Source organism: Girardinichthys multiradiatus, chromosome 2 (assembly GCF_021462225.1).
Source record: "Girardinichthys multiradiatus isolate DD_20200921_A chromosome 2, DD_fGirMul_XY1, whole genome shotgun sequence".
Lineage (NCBI taxonomy): Eukaryota > Metazoa > Chordata > Actinopteri > Cyprinodontiformes > Goodeidae > Girardinichthys > Girardinichthys multiradiatus.
The window spans coordinates 49,820,039-49,835,879 of record NC_061795.1 but is presented as its reverse complement, the minus strand read 5'-3'; the positions used below and the strand labels follow the sequence as shown (position 1 = coordinate 49,835,879).

The 15,841-nt window shown below is 40.8% G+C and overlaps 1 protein-coding gene and 1 long non-coding RNA gene across 6 annotated transcripts in view; both read left to right on the top strand.

Annotated features, from left to right (window-relative positions):
• The window catches only part of si:dkey-246g23.2 (solute carrier family 66 member 2), a 68,448-nt gene that overhangs the window by 22,044 nt on the left and 30,563 nt on the right, over positions 1-15,841 (top strand). The gene's annotated exons all lie outside the window — the stretch shown is intronic.
• LOC124879333 lies at positions 4,551-6,074 on the top strand. 2 transcript variants are annotated; one of them, XR_007041007.1, is made up of 4 exons: positions 4,557-4,646; positions 4,744-4,871; positions 4,955-5,060; positions 5,650-6,074. It is a non-coding gene; the product is annotated as an uncharacterized LOC124879333 (long non-coding RNA). The 2 variants fall into 2 exon arrangements; XR_007041006.1 differs by having other exon boundaries at positions 4,551-4,871.

Below are 15,841 nucleotides of genomic sequence, written 5' to 3'. Positions count from 1 at the left end.
CAGGTTGCTTTAATAGTGGCCTTCAGCTGGTCTGCATAGCTGGTTATGGTGTCTCTCATCTTCGTCTGGATAACATCCTAGAGATTCTCCGTGGGGTTTAAGTCAGACCAGTTTGCTGGTGTCACCATGGGAATTAATGAAGGTATTGCTACTTTTTGGCAGTGTGAACCGGTACCTCCTGGGAAATTAAGTCAGCATCTCCATAACGTTTATCAGTGGAGGGAAGCACGAAGAGGTCTAAAATATCCAGGTAGGTAGCTGCTCTGACTTGGACCTGATAAAACCTAGTGGACCCGTTCATGAATTTTATCTAAAAAGAGTGCTTTGGACCACTGAGCAACAGTCGTTTGTCTCCTTAGCCAAGGTAAGACACTTCTGATGTTGACTCTGGTGTGTATGTAGTGGATCTTGAAGCTCTGACTCCTGCTGCAGACCAAACCTTGTGAATCTCTTCCAAACTCTTCGTAGCTTCAGTGTCGGTGACTGTCTGCTGGACTGCAGCAGTTTCCCCCATGATTGTGAGGGTCAAGGGAGCCTGATTATGGGGACAAACTTTCTGCCTGACTCCAGAGGTCTCATTCAGATGAAGTGAGTTTTATGCAGTGAGTTTGATTGGACTAGGTCTGAGGCGAAGGAGGGTGGGACTAAAACGTAGTCATTATTTCTAATATTTAATATTTAATGGAGGAGCAGCTGGTCCACTTACTCCTATGGTGTAGCTCATACGTCTTCCAGGATGTTCTGATTTATTGAGATAATTGATGTTATTTTGAGCTTGTTGGCAGCTGGGATTAATTTGCTCTTATTTACGATGATTTGATCTCAGCCTGAGGTGGTTTTTGTTATGTTTTGCATAGAGGCTGAAAAACAATCAGTGCGATCAGATCAGAACCCACCAGAGAAGATTTGGCCCATTTTTGTGATCTAGGTTTGCTTCTTCATGCTCTAGTATAGTTGATTAGTTTCCCCTCAGTGCTGTTATTTCACATCAGTTTACAGACAAATCCCAGCTTGTTCCTGGTGTTTTCCAGCATAGTTGTGGTGGTTTCTCGGTACACAGAGGTTAAACTCTAATTTGTTAAAATAGTCTAAGCAATTTTTTTAATGATGCTCAAATATGCCTTCCGAATCATGACGTTTAGTGACTTACAGATCATGAAAGCCCCTGGGTCTTTGTAATGATCTTTTCATTGAGCTGACTCACAGTTATGACTTTGCTGTGACTTACAGTGGCTGCCTGCAGTGCAGACCTGGTCTCATCAAGCAGAAAAGCAGGAACTCCATGGGGGACAAAAGTGACCCCAGGTTTGGTGCAATGAAAATGACGAGCTACCAGGAAAGTGAAAACTAAGGGTTATACAGCTGAGAACACAATTAAAAAAGGGGAGGACATTTGAACTGATGAATGTGATGTTAATTAAATGTGTAATTTAGCTAAATTATTTAGGGAGTTTGAGCTGAATCAGCTTCTCTACTGGCTGAAGGGGGTAGAGAACAATGAGACTTTATTTAAATTATTACAATTATAACATTTTTTATATGTTTTATGTTAATTTTTGTTTTTCTGAAACCACTTAATACTTTATTCGTTAAATTGGTGTTTGTAAATTTTAAGTACAGCTCTGGTTTGTGAGAGGGCTAATTAGGGGCAGTGATGACGATGTTCTAGTTGATCAAAAGGTTAGAGAGCGCAGCCTGACCGGATCTTTTTCCTTTAATCCTGTGGGCTCAGTTAGCAGGAAACTCCTCCTGTTTAATGTTGTAACAAGAGATACAGTTTAATACAAAGCAGAAGGAATCCACAGTTTCACTTCTCCATTACATACCCAAACTACACACTCCACAGTCCACTTTATCACGTACACCTTGTCAACCCATACACAATCTGACCCAGACCCAGTTTTGCTGCTGACTGTTCTGGGTTTTCTTACCAAAACTTCACAGATCCTTTTTTCTTCAGGATTCTTCCCACCTTGACATGATTTCCAGTTCCAGTCCCACAGAATCCACCTCCATGTTTCACTGTGGGGAAGATGTTCCTTCAACAAACAGAAGCAATGTCTCACTGAGGTTCTTACACCATGTGTAAATTAGGAGAAAACCATCAGTTTTACCATCATCTTTGATGCTTTACCATTACAAAGTTAAAGTATGTCACTGCTCAACAGTGGTTGGTGCTGGAGCACAAGCTCAGTAACTGAGGGACTAATCGTCCTGACCCTGGTAGGTTTTGGTTTTTATGGAATAATCTAGTTACTGTGTGCAAAAGGAAATCATGTAAGTATCAAAAAATAAAACTTAGATGTTTTATTAAGCTTTTACAGAACCTAGGAAATACATTTAAAAGCCTGTATTTTTATAGCGTGTCTAATTATTTTGTCCTTAGCTGCATTTCTACAACAAACTTACTCACATTAAGGATTCAGTGAACATGTAGCTGCAGAAAAGTGAATTACAGCTCAATGATGTTATGAAAGTGTCCAGCGCTGAGTGCTGCACTTTCTTTGCTTTCATGTACAGCTCCCAAGGAAGCTGTAATGATCATCATCTCTTCATTCGGACCATTCCACTTAGAACAAATTGGTTCCCACCCAGCCTGGATGGGTTTCAGTGTGGGAAAATGGAGCACGCGATGAGTGGGGCATGACGGACAGGGCAAATCAGTCGCAGTCTGTAGCCTCGACCGTCACAGTGTGGTGCAGAGTCGTGTATCTGCAGCAGGACAAATCATCCATAATAAGTGCCGACACACACAACCTCCCTTCCATTCCCATATCCAAACAGGAAACACAAAATGTTCTTGCTTTCATCCTGAAGTATTTTTAATTAAACCTCCAGATAACAGAAAATTTCACCAGCAGGTCAAATGAAGTCAGGTAGGTGAGAGGACCTCTGTTAGCATTCAGGCAAACCAAACACGCCTTGGAGGGAATGTTTGTAGAGATTATGATTTTACTCGTTAGTGTTCACACAGACTCAGAAGCAAAACAGTTTTCTAATATAAAGATAAGTTTTATAATTAGCTTTCAGTTGGCAAGGTTGTTTTCCAGAGTCAGTGTTGTGCCTGCTGGGTGTGTGTTTGATGAAGGCGCAGGAGGATTGGTGGCCTTTTGGTTCGAAGAAAACTAAATCTGCTCCTGTTCTCCATACTTGAAATTATTATTTGAGCAACTATTGCTGATATCCTTGAGATAAAGCCTGTTATATAACACATGACAAATCTAGTCAGAAAACACATTTTAATATATTTTTGTGTCCAGGACACCTTAAAAGCTGTTAAATAGTGCAGTGATAGAAACTGTGTAAAATGTTTCATTATATTTAACAATTTTAGGGGTTGATTCTGATTCAGTGCATGGTGTTCATAGCCTTTTAATTTCTCATGTTCTACAAATCTAACTGCGTTTAATGTGACAGACCGACACAAAGGAGTAGAGGAAGAGGAAAGAAACGCATGACCTTCATTTGGAGTCAGCCGGCTTCACTTTGACCCCCTCAACAGAAAACCGTGTAACCAGCTGCTTCATCTTTTTTATCTGTCGTATAAATATGGAAACTTTGACCTTCTTTTAGTTGAAGTAGTCATTATGACCATCTTATATTTATACAAGCTGTTTCTAAGTGGCCTGTACTTGTTTAGCGCTTTATCAAGTCCCACTTTGGAAAACCGAATGGATTTTCGTTTTTTTTTTTTTTTTAAATTGCAAAAGATTCAAGGTAGAAAAATTTCAAGTTGAAAAACCAAAGACAGCAAAAAGCAGACCAGACATGATTTTACCTGTTGCTAATTAGATGTAATTTCACGACGTAGACAGTGGATGATTGGCTGCTCTGGGTTGTTGCAGCTGATAGGAGGGAACATCTGGAGCTGATGTCAGCTCGACTCAGCAGGTAAAAGCTGGTGTCAACATGCATGAATAAAAACGCCCAGCATTTAATGGCAGCTGTAGATATAAATGTGCTCCCAGTTTAACCGCAGTTCAGAAACGTGTGCTTGGTCTTCAGCTGGGAAATTTGCCACTGAACAAATCATTCCAGTCCGTCCCTGAGGTTCTGTTCCAATAGCCTGTGGTTTCTTACTGATGTGGGTCAGATATTCATGACTTGACCCAGTTGTGTCAGTCAGAGCAGTGTTCCTCATCTTCTCTGTGGAGGAAATTTATCAGTGAGTTTGCTTATTTCTTTCTTATTATTTCCATTATTTATAAATTTATTACATTCTCTCCTAATATTTGTTGCATCTTTATATAAAAGTTCCCTTGAAATCAAATTTAAAAAAATCTGTCAAGTTATTGATTATTGTTAGATCAATATCACATTACTTACAGGGGACCTATTTTTATTTTTCCATTTAGGTCTCTAATGCTTCTACAAACAGTCCAAATGCAAAAAACCCCCCCAAAAAAAAAAACAATTCAGCTATTTTTTTGGCTATAAATGAATGTTTTATGTTGTCTAGAAAATGCACAGTTTCAAAAGATGTGTAAGTGTGACGTCACAATTACACTGGCACCTAGCAACGTTACCTGAGTCCCGCCCCTGACTAGCAACTGAAGCGGAGCTCCACCCACTTGATTTTCAGTAGAGGATCACGTCTCTCCGGCGGGTTTTACCTTACAGGTGCTTTACAATGGCTGGACTCATAGGTAGATGTTCTGTTGGCTGCAAAGACCCACATCTGTCCATGCACATTCTCCCACTGTTGGATAACACAGATTGGTGGCTTCATTTTTTATTTTTGAGGCCAATGTTCCAGTCACGTTGCTGAAGACAGAACTAGTTTGAATCAGTTCACCCCAGACTGCTTTGAGAACTCACATCAGAACACGTCAGGATTTATAGAAACACTGAAGAAATATTCAGTCCCTACGGTTCGTGGCAAATCTGCTGATGACAGGAACATAAGTACTTATTGTTGTTGTCTTATAAGTGTTGTTTTAGTTTTCTCGTGTAGGAAATGGAGGTTGGGGGCGTGGCCAGATACAGCTGATTTGCATAAAAGTGACAAAGCCCCAAAACAGCTCATTCTGGAAGGAGCTTAAAAAAAGGGAACTGAGGAGGTGAAATCTCATTATCTGAGAATCTTTTTGTGCAAAAAATGTAATTAACATGTTTTGAATAGCCCATGGGCCTATCCCAAATGTTTAAAAAGAAGTATGATAGGTCACCTTTAATATTTTCTCTTAGTCCTTAATGTGGTTATGCCAGGGATGAAACATGAAAAATGCTAATCCCTGCAAGTTTTAAGATCATTATTTGTTCTCTCGCTTGGCCTCAGAGTTCTCCTTTCACCTTCTCTGAGCTTTGTTGCTGCATCTGTTCTGCTCTGATCAGCCCTGATCAGAGGGAATACCGTAGAGTAAAACTTTAAAACACCCCAGGCTTGCTCGTTAGGAGGAAAGTTTCTGACTCATATTCTGTCTAGCACTGACAGACCTAGAGGCACACATAAAGGAAATATAAGGCATGTATCACTGATTATTGGTGTGTTTTAGTCAGACCAGTGAAGAATTAAATTACACAATGTTACTGTTGATGCAAACTCTTATGTGGTGTTTTAAGATGGACAGAGAGTTTGAGATGCACCATGTTTCACCACATTTCAAATTATCACTCAAAGTTGTCATGAAGTAAGAAATTTTGTTACAGGACAGACAGCTACGGCTGTGTGTAGCAGGGGACCTGCTTTCCTGCTCTTCTAATTGGAGAGGTGAATCTTTGCCCGGGGCACTGTGCCATCTGTGAGACGGTAATCCTGCCCAGACTTCTCTGATTTGTCTCCAACATGTCACACTGTGCTTCCTGAGAACATCAGTGTCTTCAGGACTCACCCCAAACTCATACATGAACAGTCAAACCATGAAACATCTGGCTAGACAAACTGTAAAGTGACAGAGAACGTTGGACACCAGACAAACAGACTGCCATGTAACTCCAGGAGAACATATGGAGGACAGTAGGGACGGTCCGGGTCAGTTCGCTCCGATTTCATTCTCATGTAGTCCCATTTCATCCCAAACTACTTCGGTTTCCTGCCAGTAATCAAACCATTTCATACACATGAAACTACTGCATTTCGGTTTAAATTAAATATGGTGCTCAAAAAGTGCTTATGTCTCTGTTATAATTTTAGTTTTAGAATATTTTATCATAAACCCAATTCATTGAATCTGTTGCTGTATAATTTTTTGAGAGATACCTGTTTCATCTCAACTTCTTAGTTGAACAAAATTAATTTACAATCTGCCAGGGGTATGAGTCATTATGGACTTAACTCTGAGCACTAAAATCACTCTTCAGTGTGGAAATTTTGACTGTGCAAAGACAATACAGTCAGACGTTTTAACACCAGTGATGCGTTTAAAACTGAAGGCAGAGGAAGCTGAACAGCTGGAAGGAGAATGGGAACTGTTCCTCCAGGCTCCCAGGACAGCGAGCCAGACTTCAGCAGATGACATGAAGGTGAAGGTGTTAAAGCCAAGTTGCTCTGTTATATCCTTTTGAAATGAAGAAGATTAATTAGAAAATGTGGGCAGTCTTTTGGAAAGGTGTACATTCGACTGTGTCCCTCGTGATGCCCTGTGGGGGGCGCTCCAGGAGTATGGAATCGCGGGCCCTTCATTTGTGCCATCCAGTCTCTGTACAAGTGGAGCAGGAGTTTGGTCCGCATTGCCGGCACTAAGTCTGACCTGTTCCTGGTGCATGTTGGACTCCGGCAGGGCTGCCCTTTGTCACCGGTCCTGTTCTTAACTTTTATGGACAGGATATCTAGATGCAGCCAAGGGCCGGAGGGGGTCTGGTTTGGGGACCAGTGGATTTCGTCTCTTCATTTTGCAGATGACGTGGTCCTGCTGGCCCCCTCTAGCCAAGACCCACAGCATGCGCTGTGGCGGTTCGCAGCCGAGTGTGAAGCGGCTGGGATGAAGATCAGCTCCTCCAAGTCCGAAGCCATGGTACTCGACCGGAAAAGGGTGGCTTGTCCTCTTCAGGTTGGATGGGAGTTCCTGCTTCAAGTGGAGGAGTTCAAGTATCTCGGGGTCTTGTTCACGAGTGAGGGAAGAATGGAGCGGGAGATCGACAGATGGATCGGTGCGGCTGCCACAGTAATGGGGGCACTGTGCCGGTCCATTGTGGTGAAAAGCAAAGCTCTCAATTTATCGGTCGGTCTACGTTCCTACAATCACCTATGGCCATGAACGAAATAATGAGATCCCGGATACAAGCGGCTGAAATGAGCTTCCCCCGTAGGGTGGCCGGGCACTTCCTTAGAGATAGGGTGAGGAGCTCGGCCATCTGGGAGGAGCTCGGAGTAGAGCTGCTGCTCCTCCACATCGAGCCAGTTGAGGTGGCTCGGGCATCTATACCGGATGCCTCCTGGACGCCTTCCTCTGGAGGTGTTCCAGGCACGTCCCACCGGGAGGAGGCCCAGCGGACGGCCCAGGACACGCTGGTGGGACTATTTCTCTCGGCTGGCCAGGGAACGCCTTGGGCTCGCCCCTGATGAGCTGGAGAAGGTGTCTGGGGAGAGGGACGTCTGGGTGTTTCTGTTGAGTCTGCTGCCCCCGCGACCCGGTCCTGGATAAAGTGGAAGATGACGAGTACTTTCTCTACAGGGAACACACACAGAGATTGCTTCCCACTCTAATAATGCTGATATAAGATGTGCCCCAATAAAATTATTTGTAAAATCAGGAAATATTTTATTGTTTAGACAATTTTCAGTTTATAGTTCTGAAGAGAAACTGGAATTTAATCAAATGAGTGTCAGCAGGTCAAATCTTTACTTTGAGTGAGGACCATTTTTCAATTCAGTTTCAATTCAGTTTATTTATATAGTGCCAATTCACAACACATGTCGTCTCAAGGCACTTCACAGTCAGTGACTTGCAGCATCACTCCTCCTGGATGAGCATGTAGAGACAGTGGACAGTCACTGGCGTTGACTTTGCAGCAATCCCTCATACTGAGCATGCATGTAGCGACAGTGGAGAGGAAAAACTCCCTTTTAACAGGAAGAAACCTCCATCAGAACCAGAACCAGGCTCTGTGTGAGCGGCCATCTGCCACGACCGACTGGAGGTTTGAGAGAACAGAGCAGAGACACAAAGAGAACAAAGAAGCACTGATCCAGGAGTACTTTCTATGGGAAGGAAAAGTAAATGTTAATGGATGTAGCTCCTTTAGTCATTTCACCTAGAAAGAAAGAACAGATAAACTCTGAGCCAGTTTTCAAGGTTAGAGTCTGAAAGAGAGAACATAGAGTTAGTCACAGTAGAAGCTCAGTCAGTAGCCATGTCTAGGAGAGAGAAGGGGTTAAACACTGAAAGACAGGGCTATGTGGATCATCGGTAGAAGGTGAGTATTAAGTTGTTGCCAGCAGAAGCTTGGACGATGCCTCCCTCCAGAAAGGTGTCACAGGTAGACACAGAGCCAGGCCAGGTGTAGCTTCTAGGAAGAGAAAAGAGAGAACAAAGTTAAAAGCTGAAATAACAGCAAATAATGCAAAATTGGAGAGTAGTATGAGAATGTAGCAGAGAGAGTGAAAGTGGTCATTATGTCCTCCAGCAGCCTAAGCCTATAGCAGCATAACTACAGAGATAGTTCAGGATAAACTAAGCCACTCTAACTATAAGCTTTATCAAAAAGGAAAGTTTTAAGCCTAGCCTTAAAAGTAGACAGGGTGTCTGCCTCACGGACTAAAACTGGGAGCTGGTTCCACAGGAGAGGAGCCTGATAACTAAAGGATCTGCCTCCCATTCTACTTCTAGAGACTCTAGGAACCACCAGTAAACCTGCAGTCTGAGAACAAAGTGCTCTGTTAGGAACATATGGACCAATCAGATCTCTGATGTATGATGGAGCTAGATCATTAAGGGCTTTATATGTGAGGAGGAGAATTTTAAATTCTATTCTGGATTTAACAGGGAGCCAATGAAGGGAAGCTAAAATAGGAGAAATATGATCTCTTTTTAATTTTCATCAGAACTCTTGCTGCAGCATTTTGAATCAGCTGAAGGCTTTTAACTGCATTTTGTGGACATCCTGATAGTAAAGAATTACAATAGTCCAGCCTTGAAGTAACAAATGCATGGACTAGTTTTTCAGCGTCACTCCTTGACAGGATATTTCTAATTTTGGCAATGTTCTGGAGATGAAAGAAGGAAATCCTAGAAACCTGTTTAATATGGGATTTAAATGACATGTCCTGGTCAAAAATAACACCAAGGTTTTTTACTTTATTACCGGGTAAAGTGTTTATTTACAGAGCAGTGAAGTGAGCAGGAAACTGGAACTGGGATACCAACTGTAAAAATAAACAGGATGGTAAGCAGGGATAATTCTGAGTTGAAACTAATAAATAATAATTCTGCCTTACTGGATTGATGGAGCGATCCGCCAGAAGGGGGAGCGGAGAGACCAAGAGGTTGTTTACCCGTGAGACAGGTGATGGTGCACAATGGTGTGCCAGGATGATTAGTTGGTCCAGGAGTTTCAGAAGTAGGTGCAGTGGAAGGAGGAGGGTGGACAGAGTTCATGACGGAGATCCAAGGAGCAATGAAATCAGGAGGCTGCCAACTGGTGTGATCCAACGAAGTAACAAGAGGCTTGAGTCTTAGCTCATGGAGCTGGATCGCTTCTTTCCAGAAGTGGGTAATTCAGACGGAGTTCCATGCAGAAGGCAAAGTCAGGTTCAGGTAATCCTGCAAGGTAACAGATTCAGATTACCAAAAGCTCAAGGCAAGGACATGACAAAGGAAATGTGGCTTGAGCTGTACCACTAAGGGCAACACTCTGGCAGTGAGTTGCTGGCAGCCTCCTCTGCTGCCTCTCCTCCAGGTTCCACGCCATCTAGGGGCTAAGCACAGTAAAAGCACCAAACAAACAGACAAGGCACAGATCCTGACACTTCAAGACATGCTTGTAGTCCATCTAACTGGTTGGGCTCATCAGGATTCATGGATAAGTAAAGCTGAGTGTCATCAGCATAACAGTGAAAATGTATTTTATGCTGCCTGATAATTTGACCTATTGGAAGCATATATATAGTAAAGAGAATTTTCACATCTCAATTATGTGCATGTCTTACAGGGTGGACCTATGCAAAGACTGTACTTCTAGCTTAAATCCTCCATCACCTGGAATCTTTAAAAATCAAATTAAGTAAATTTTCTTCTGGAGGTCATCATGTAGAACAAATGATGTGTGTTATCACCTTTAGGAGATGTTGGAAGCTGCTTATAATGTGCATCATGTAACATTTTATTATTTTTATAGTCAGCATCGTTAAGTTATAAAACATTTGACGTTATGTGCTTGTTAACATAGACAGAGGTCGTTTTTAGCTTAAAAAGTCAATGATTTACTGGAATATAAGAGAAAAGAGAACAAAGATTATAAGATATGAAGGTCAGTGGACTTTCTATCTAAATGACAACCCTTAATGTTATGCTAATTGTGGTGGACACGCCTGGAAATGTGGTAATTAAACCCTCAGGAGGGCATAGAAGTCCTTGCTAGTCTATCAATGTGTGTGTGTGTGTTTGTGTGTATGTGCTACGGTTTTGGGAGCTGAGTGAGAACCATTTTTCGTATTTTTATCGCAAAGTGAGGACATTTTGACAAAGTGAGGACATTTTCCTGGTCCTCACTTTTTCAAATTCCGTTCTTGGGACAGGGGTTAGGTTTAGGACTAGGGTATGAATTGAGTTATTGTTAGGGTTAGGGTTAGGTATTAACTGGTTAGGGTTAGGGTTAGGGACTAAAAATCAAGGAAAATGAATGGAAGTCAATGGAAGTAACCGAAAAGTCCTCATAAAGATAGTAAAACACGGATTTGTGTGTGTGTGTATCCTGGCGCCAACAGTTTTTTTTTTTCTGGATCACCTACCAGTTTTAGTCATGATGCATTAAGATGGTTTTAATTTATTTCTTGTTGCTCAAGCAGAAAATTAATCTGTGTTTATGTTCAGCCATCAGCAACCATGTGTAACAGTTTGTCATTCATTGAGATTTAATCCTTTATAAAGAATTTTAAACTTATTTTAAAACTATCTTAAAACTAGTCCAGTATTGCCTCTGAAACTGTGCTGCTCAGATTTGACCTTTTCAACCATGTCCAATACTTCAGGTTCTTCTACTCAGTGTGTTTGTCCCATTTATCTTCAGCAGATTACTTCTAGAATTAATGCTCCTCTAAGATTCAACTGTTTTCCATCTTTTTTTCTGGAAATGAGATGACCCATTCAGCTAATCGTATTCACACAGGAAATGCAATTATTCTTACTTATCCGTATGCCTTTGGTTAATTACTGATTGCACAAGGAATGACTGGGTTTGGTTACAACGATAAAAACACATTCATTTTTATTTTTGACTTAATCTGTCTTTAATACTAAGTCTTTATTACTGTCTTTAAGAATAACTAAAACAGAACCAGCCTCATCTCTTTTCAGTTTTATAGTTTGGAACAGTTCATGTTGTCGCTGCTTGTTTTGTATAATTAAATAGTTTGGGATGAAAGGTGTGAAATTCAAAATGTTCTGCTGTGTCAGGCAGGGATACGTTTATTTCACTGGGATGCCGGGGTCTTGCTTTATTGTTTTATCATCTGGAGGTTAAACTTAACCTTCCTAGACCCAGTCTGTGAGTTTCCTCACGTGGTCTTAATCAGATTTAATCAGAAAGTAGGTCAGAGCTGTTCTTTTTAAACTGCTCAGGGCATTCCTTCTGTCAAGGTGAGATAATCTTCAGAAAGGCAGACAGAGAGTCTGCATAGAACTTCATGAGAATAACTAATAATATTATTATTAATGGATTATTGATACAGTATTTAGGTTGCACTGGTGCGAATACCAAAGCAGTGGGACATTTGTGGGGTTATATTGCATCAGAGATTTCTGCAAATGCTTTGTTCATAATATGGAAAAAAGGGTATTGAATAATACAAACATGTCAAAATAACAATCCTAAATGGAGTTGTTCTCTGCAAATGAATCCATAAATCAGATTTGTAAATAATTTTCTCACACTTTAGATCATGCCAATATTTTATCACAGTGAAATAATGTTAATGTACTTATGAACTCCTTTAAAACACAGATTTTGTTAAATGAAATGAAATACATGCGGCCTGTGTAGTGAGGTGTTAAATGTGCGATGTGGACGGTGAAAGCACACACGGCACATGAAGGTCATCAAAACCCGGGCTGATGGTGTTTGTCCTGGTCGACCTCATTAAGCGGCTTGGCCCCTTTGGTCCTAGCATATCTGTATCTGGACCTCTGATCAGAAGCTGATGATTATCACACTGGATCACCTTCACACAGCAAAACCTAACTTTAAATCGTTCAGTGTGTCACAACAGGAATAAGCAAAGAGGCAGAAAGCCATGGTAGATCTACAACACGGCAAAGAAAGAGTCAAAAATGTGACAAAAAGAATGAAAGAGTGTCTGGTTTGATCTTTCGCTCCTCTGTCTCTTTCATGCTTTCCCAGCTTGTCTCAGGATGTGAGCAGCACTCCACTGGTGCTTCCTCCCCTCCCCTCACCTCACCTCCATCCACTCCACTCCTTCATCCTCAGCTCTGAGGTCACTGCAGGCTTTCTCTCCGCTCATTTATCATCCATTACTCACCCGACTCCAGGCTCCACTACACCAGTTCTTTTCACCAACTCTTATCTGTCTAGACCATTTTATATCCACTGTATTCTGTGTAATGACAAAATGTGCTCGAGCCACAGAGCTGTCACTTTAGGACAGTAAACTTAATGGAGGAACTACTTGGACACATTTGTTACTCAGCTGTAGTTGGTGTGATTGGAGTCATTTAGGTGATTTCCAGCATTTCTTGGACAGGTTCTTCGCTGTTGATTGAGTCAGTCTGGCTGTCTTCTTTTATAGGAATGTGTTACCTTCATTTAATGAAGTTTTTAACTACATGACAGAAGTTTAAGTTTTAGAGTTGCTTTGTGGACTTTTTCTGTTGATTGGTTTGTAAACAAATTATTGCAGAATAAAATAACTCGAAAAATTCAAATTGTGCCACCTTCATATTGAGTACTAATTCAGATACGCATTCGATAGTTTTCAAGCATCCTCAGTCTGAATGCTCATGTCGCATTTCATCCAACTTTCACGTCGTTGTCCTGGCTCAGACTAGCATCCACACAGAAGTAACATCACTGCTCCACTCAAGGTCATAGTTAATAGCTAAACTCCCTTTTTTTTCTGACATTTCTTAGTCTTGTTATGATGTGGTCATAATACTGTCGGCTCCCATTGCTCAACGACTTAATAATAACACAGAGACTCCAGCATCTGTTATTACGTCCGTAAACTGTGCTTTGCTGTGTTTACGTTCTCCATCTGCGCATGTGGGTCGCTTTGGGGTCGTGAACCGTTCAGACTGAAGTCTGATGGTGGTTGCATTTAATTAGTAGTTTCAATGAAAAATAGGAATAAGCATCAAGACCTAAAGGCCTAAAGTGTGAACGTAGCTAACTGTAGCTGAATGACAAACCTTTTCTGTCCGAGACATAAAATAAAGAACAATAAAAGCATGTTGTTCTTGACGGAAGCATGGTGGTGAAGGTTTATTTATGGATGTTTCTAAAGTATTGCCTTGACTTTGACTTCATTTTTTCGTACTATCAACGTAGTTTCAGGTGTGTGCTGTGATTTTCTGGGTTCTTCTGTCCAAACTCTGACAGCATGAGGTGAGAAAACACTGGCCTGAAAACAGAAAAAATCGGAAGTAGTTTTGTTTTGTTTTAGTTTTTTTTATTTTACTCCTGATGAAAAACAAGAATCGGATCATTTTGCTGTGGTTTGTTGGTTTTTTGACAACAAAATTAACTGTAAATGAAAAAATAAACGTAAAGTGAGGTTCGCACTTCTTATACTATCTAACCTTTGGAAAATGAGTTACCCAGAAGACGTCAAAACATTTTCTTTGAAGCAATGTCAAACTTTCATTTTGCTCCAGAAAACAAATCCTGTAGAAGCAATAAACTTCAACGAGAGAGCATGCAGAACCTCCTGAATGCTTGACCACCTGCAGAGAAAACCTGACCTCTGTGACCTTGAAAGGATGAAGCGTTTACAGATTTAAATAGAAGGCAAAGCTAGATATAAAGCTCCCAGAGCTGCTAATGGAGCCAGCAACACGCTGATCCTGATTCTCTTGTCTCTATGCAGCAGGTAGAAAGAAAGACCACAAAATACAGAAAAACTAGATCATATAATGAAAATGGGGATAAAAAGTAAAAACCTAGTGAGACAGTCTAACTGAGAATCCACCAGGGATTAAAACCATATTTCAACTATCTTACTGTTACCTATCTTACCACCAATAAATGTTAGAATATAAATGTAAGAAATGAAAACATTATCTTCATCTAACGTCTCTCACAAATATGAAAGTATGTCTGTTTATTTCTGTTTATATATGGTATATTAGGATTTTTAAACTTACAGCATTCTGTTGCATACAGAGAAGAAATACCTTTTGGCTGTGATGTCACTGTGTAATTTTTATTTCTGTTTTGTTTTTACTGAAGGCCAGACCATCTTGGGCTGGATGTCCAATGCTCCATGCACGGTCTATTCTCGCCCCCAAGGGTCCAAACTATTGTTAGCCGAATTAATCTGTACATAAAGGGAACTATTCTACCATGATAACCACCTGGGAATTGGGCGTGTCGAGGTGACATGACAAAGTGTCTGAATGGTGTATCATCAGAGTCCTTATCAGGTCATTGCTCTGAAATTTATCCTATATTTAGACACATTTAGTAGCCATAGAGGAGGTGTCTGGTGTATGTGCAAGAGTGGGATGGAGGTATCGGGTTTGGCAGGGTCTGGGTGGCAACATCTTGGGGAACTGTTCCTAAACTGTTCGAAGGTGGAACTGATTCAGAGACTCTGTACCTGCTCTTCATCAGAAGAAGGTTGACTTTGCTTTTGAGGTGATATGATATTTGAGACCCGGGTAATTTCAGGCCAGAAATGCTCATTTACAGGTGATGTTTAGGGTTGTTTTCTTTGTTACATTGTTGTAATTTGCAGCTTTTAAAAAAAGCTTTTCTCTTGTCGGCTTCCTGTTCTTGAGTCTAGCTTCATAGCACTGACATTACTCCCATTTTGTTTATGAACTGATTTGAAGATAATCTTTTATTTTTAGGGAAAAGTGTTGGAGCTAAGCATTCAGATGCACCGGTCCGGTTTTTACTGGATGACACTAATGTCTGGTTTTCTTTGAGGTCTGACTAATGATTCTGGTTTTATCTCATTCAGTTTTTTTGTTTTTTTTCCAAACAACTAAAACACATAAAAGTCATTTGTGTAAACTTGGCTGTCATTTAACGGTTAATTGACCATAAAAGAAGAAATATGCAGTGTGTTTTTAGACAGAGAACAAAGGGCATTAATGAACCTACTGTTTGCTGATGCATTTAAACCTTGAAAAAATTAGGAGTTTCCTTTGCTGATGTTTTTAATGAATGGAGGAGAAATATTATTTTTGTTCCCCTGTTTGAGCTGCCAATTGGTGGACAGATTGATTTTATTACTGGCCAATTAACTGATACATCACTAGTTAAATGTTATCGGGTCTTTTCCATTCATTTACGTCCTGTTTATTGATGAATGTGGACAGAAATTAGCAGGTGAATATCATGTGCTTGAATGAGCAAACATTTTCCCAGATGTAAATGAATGACTGTTCTGTCATCTCTTCAGCTTTTCTTCATTGTCAGACTTTCTCAGAAGTTGTCGTATAAGCTGCTAGCCAGAATAAAGGCTCAGTGAGGCGATCATCTCACCAACTTTTACTGTTTATTT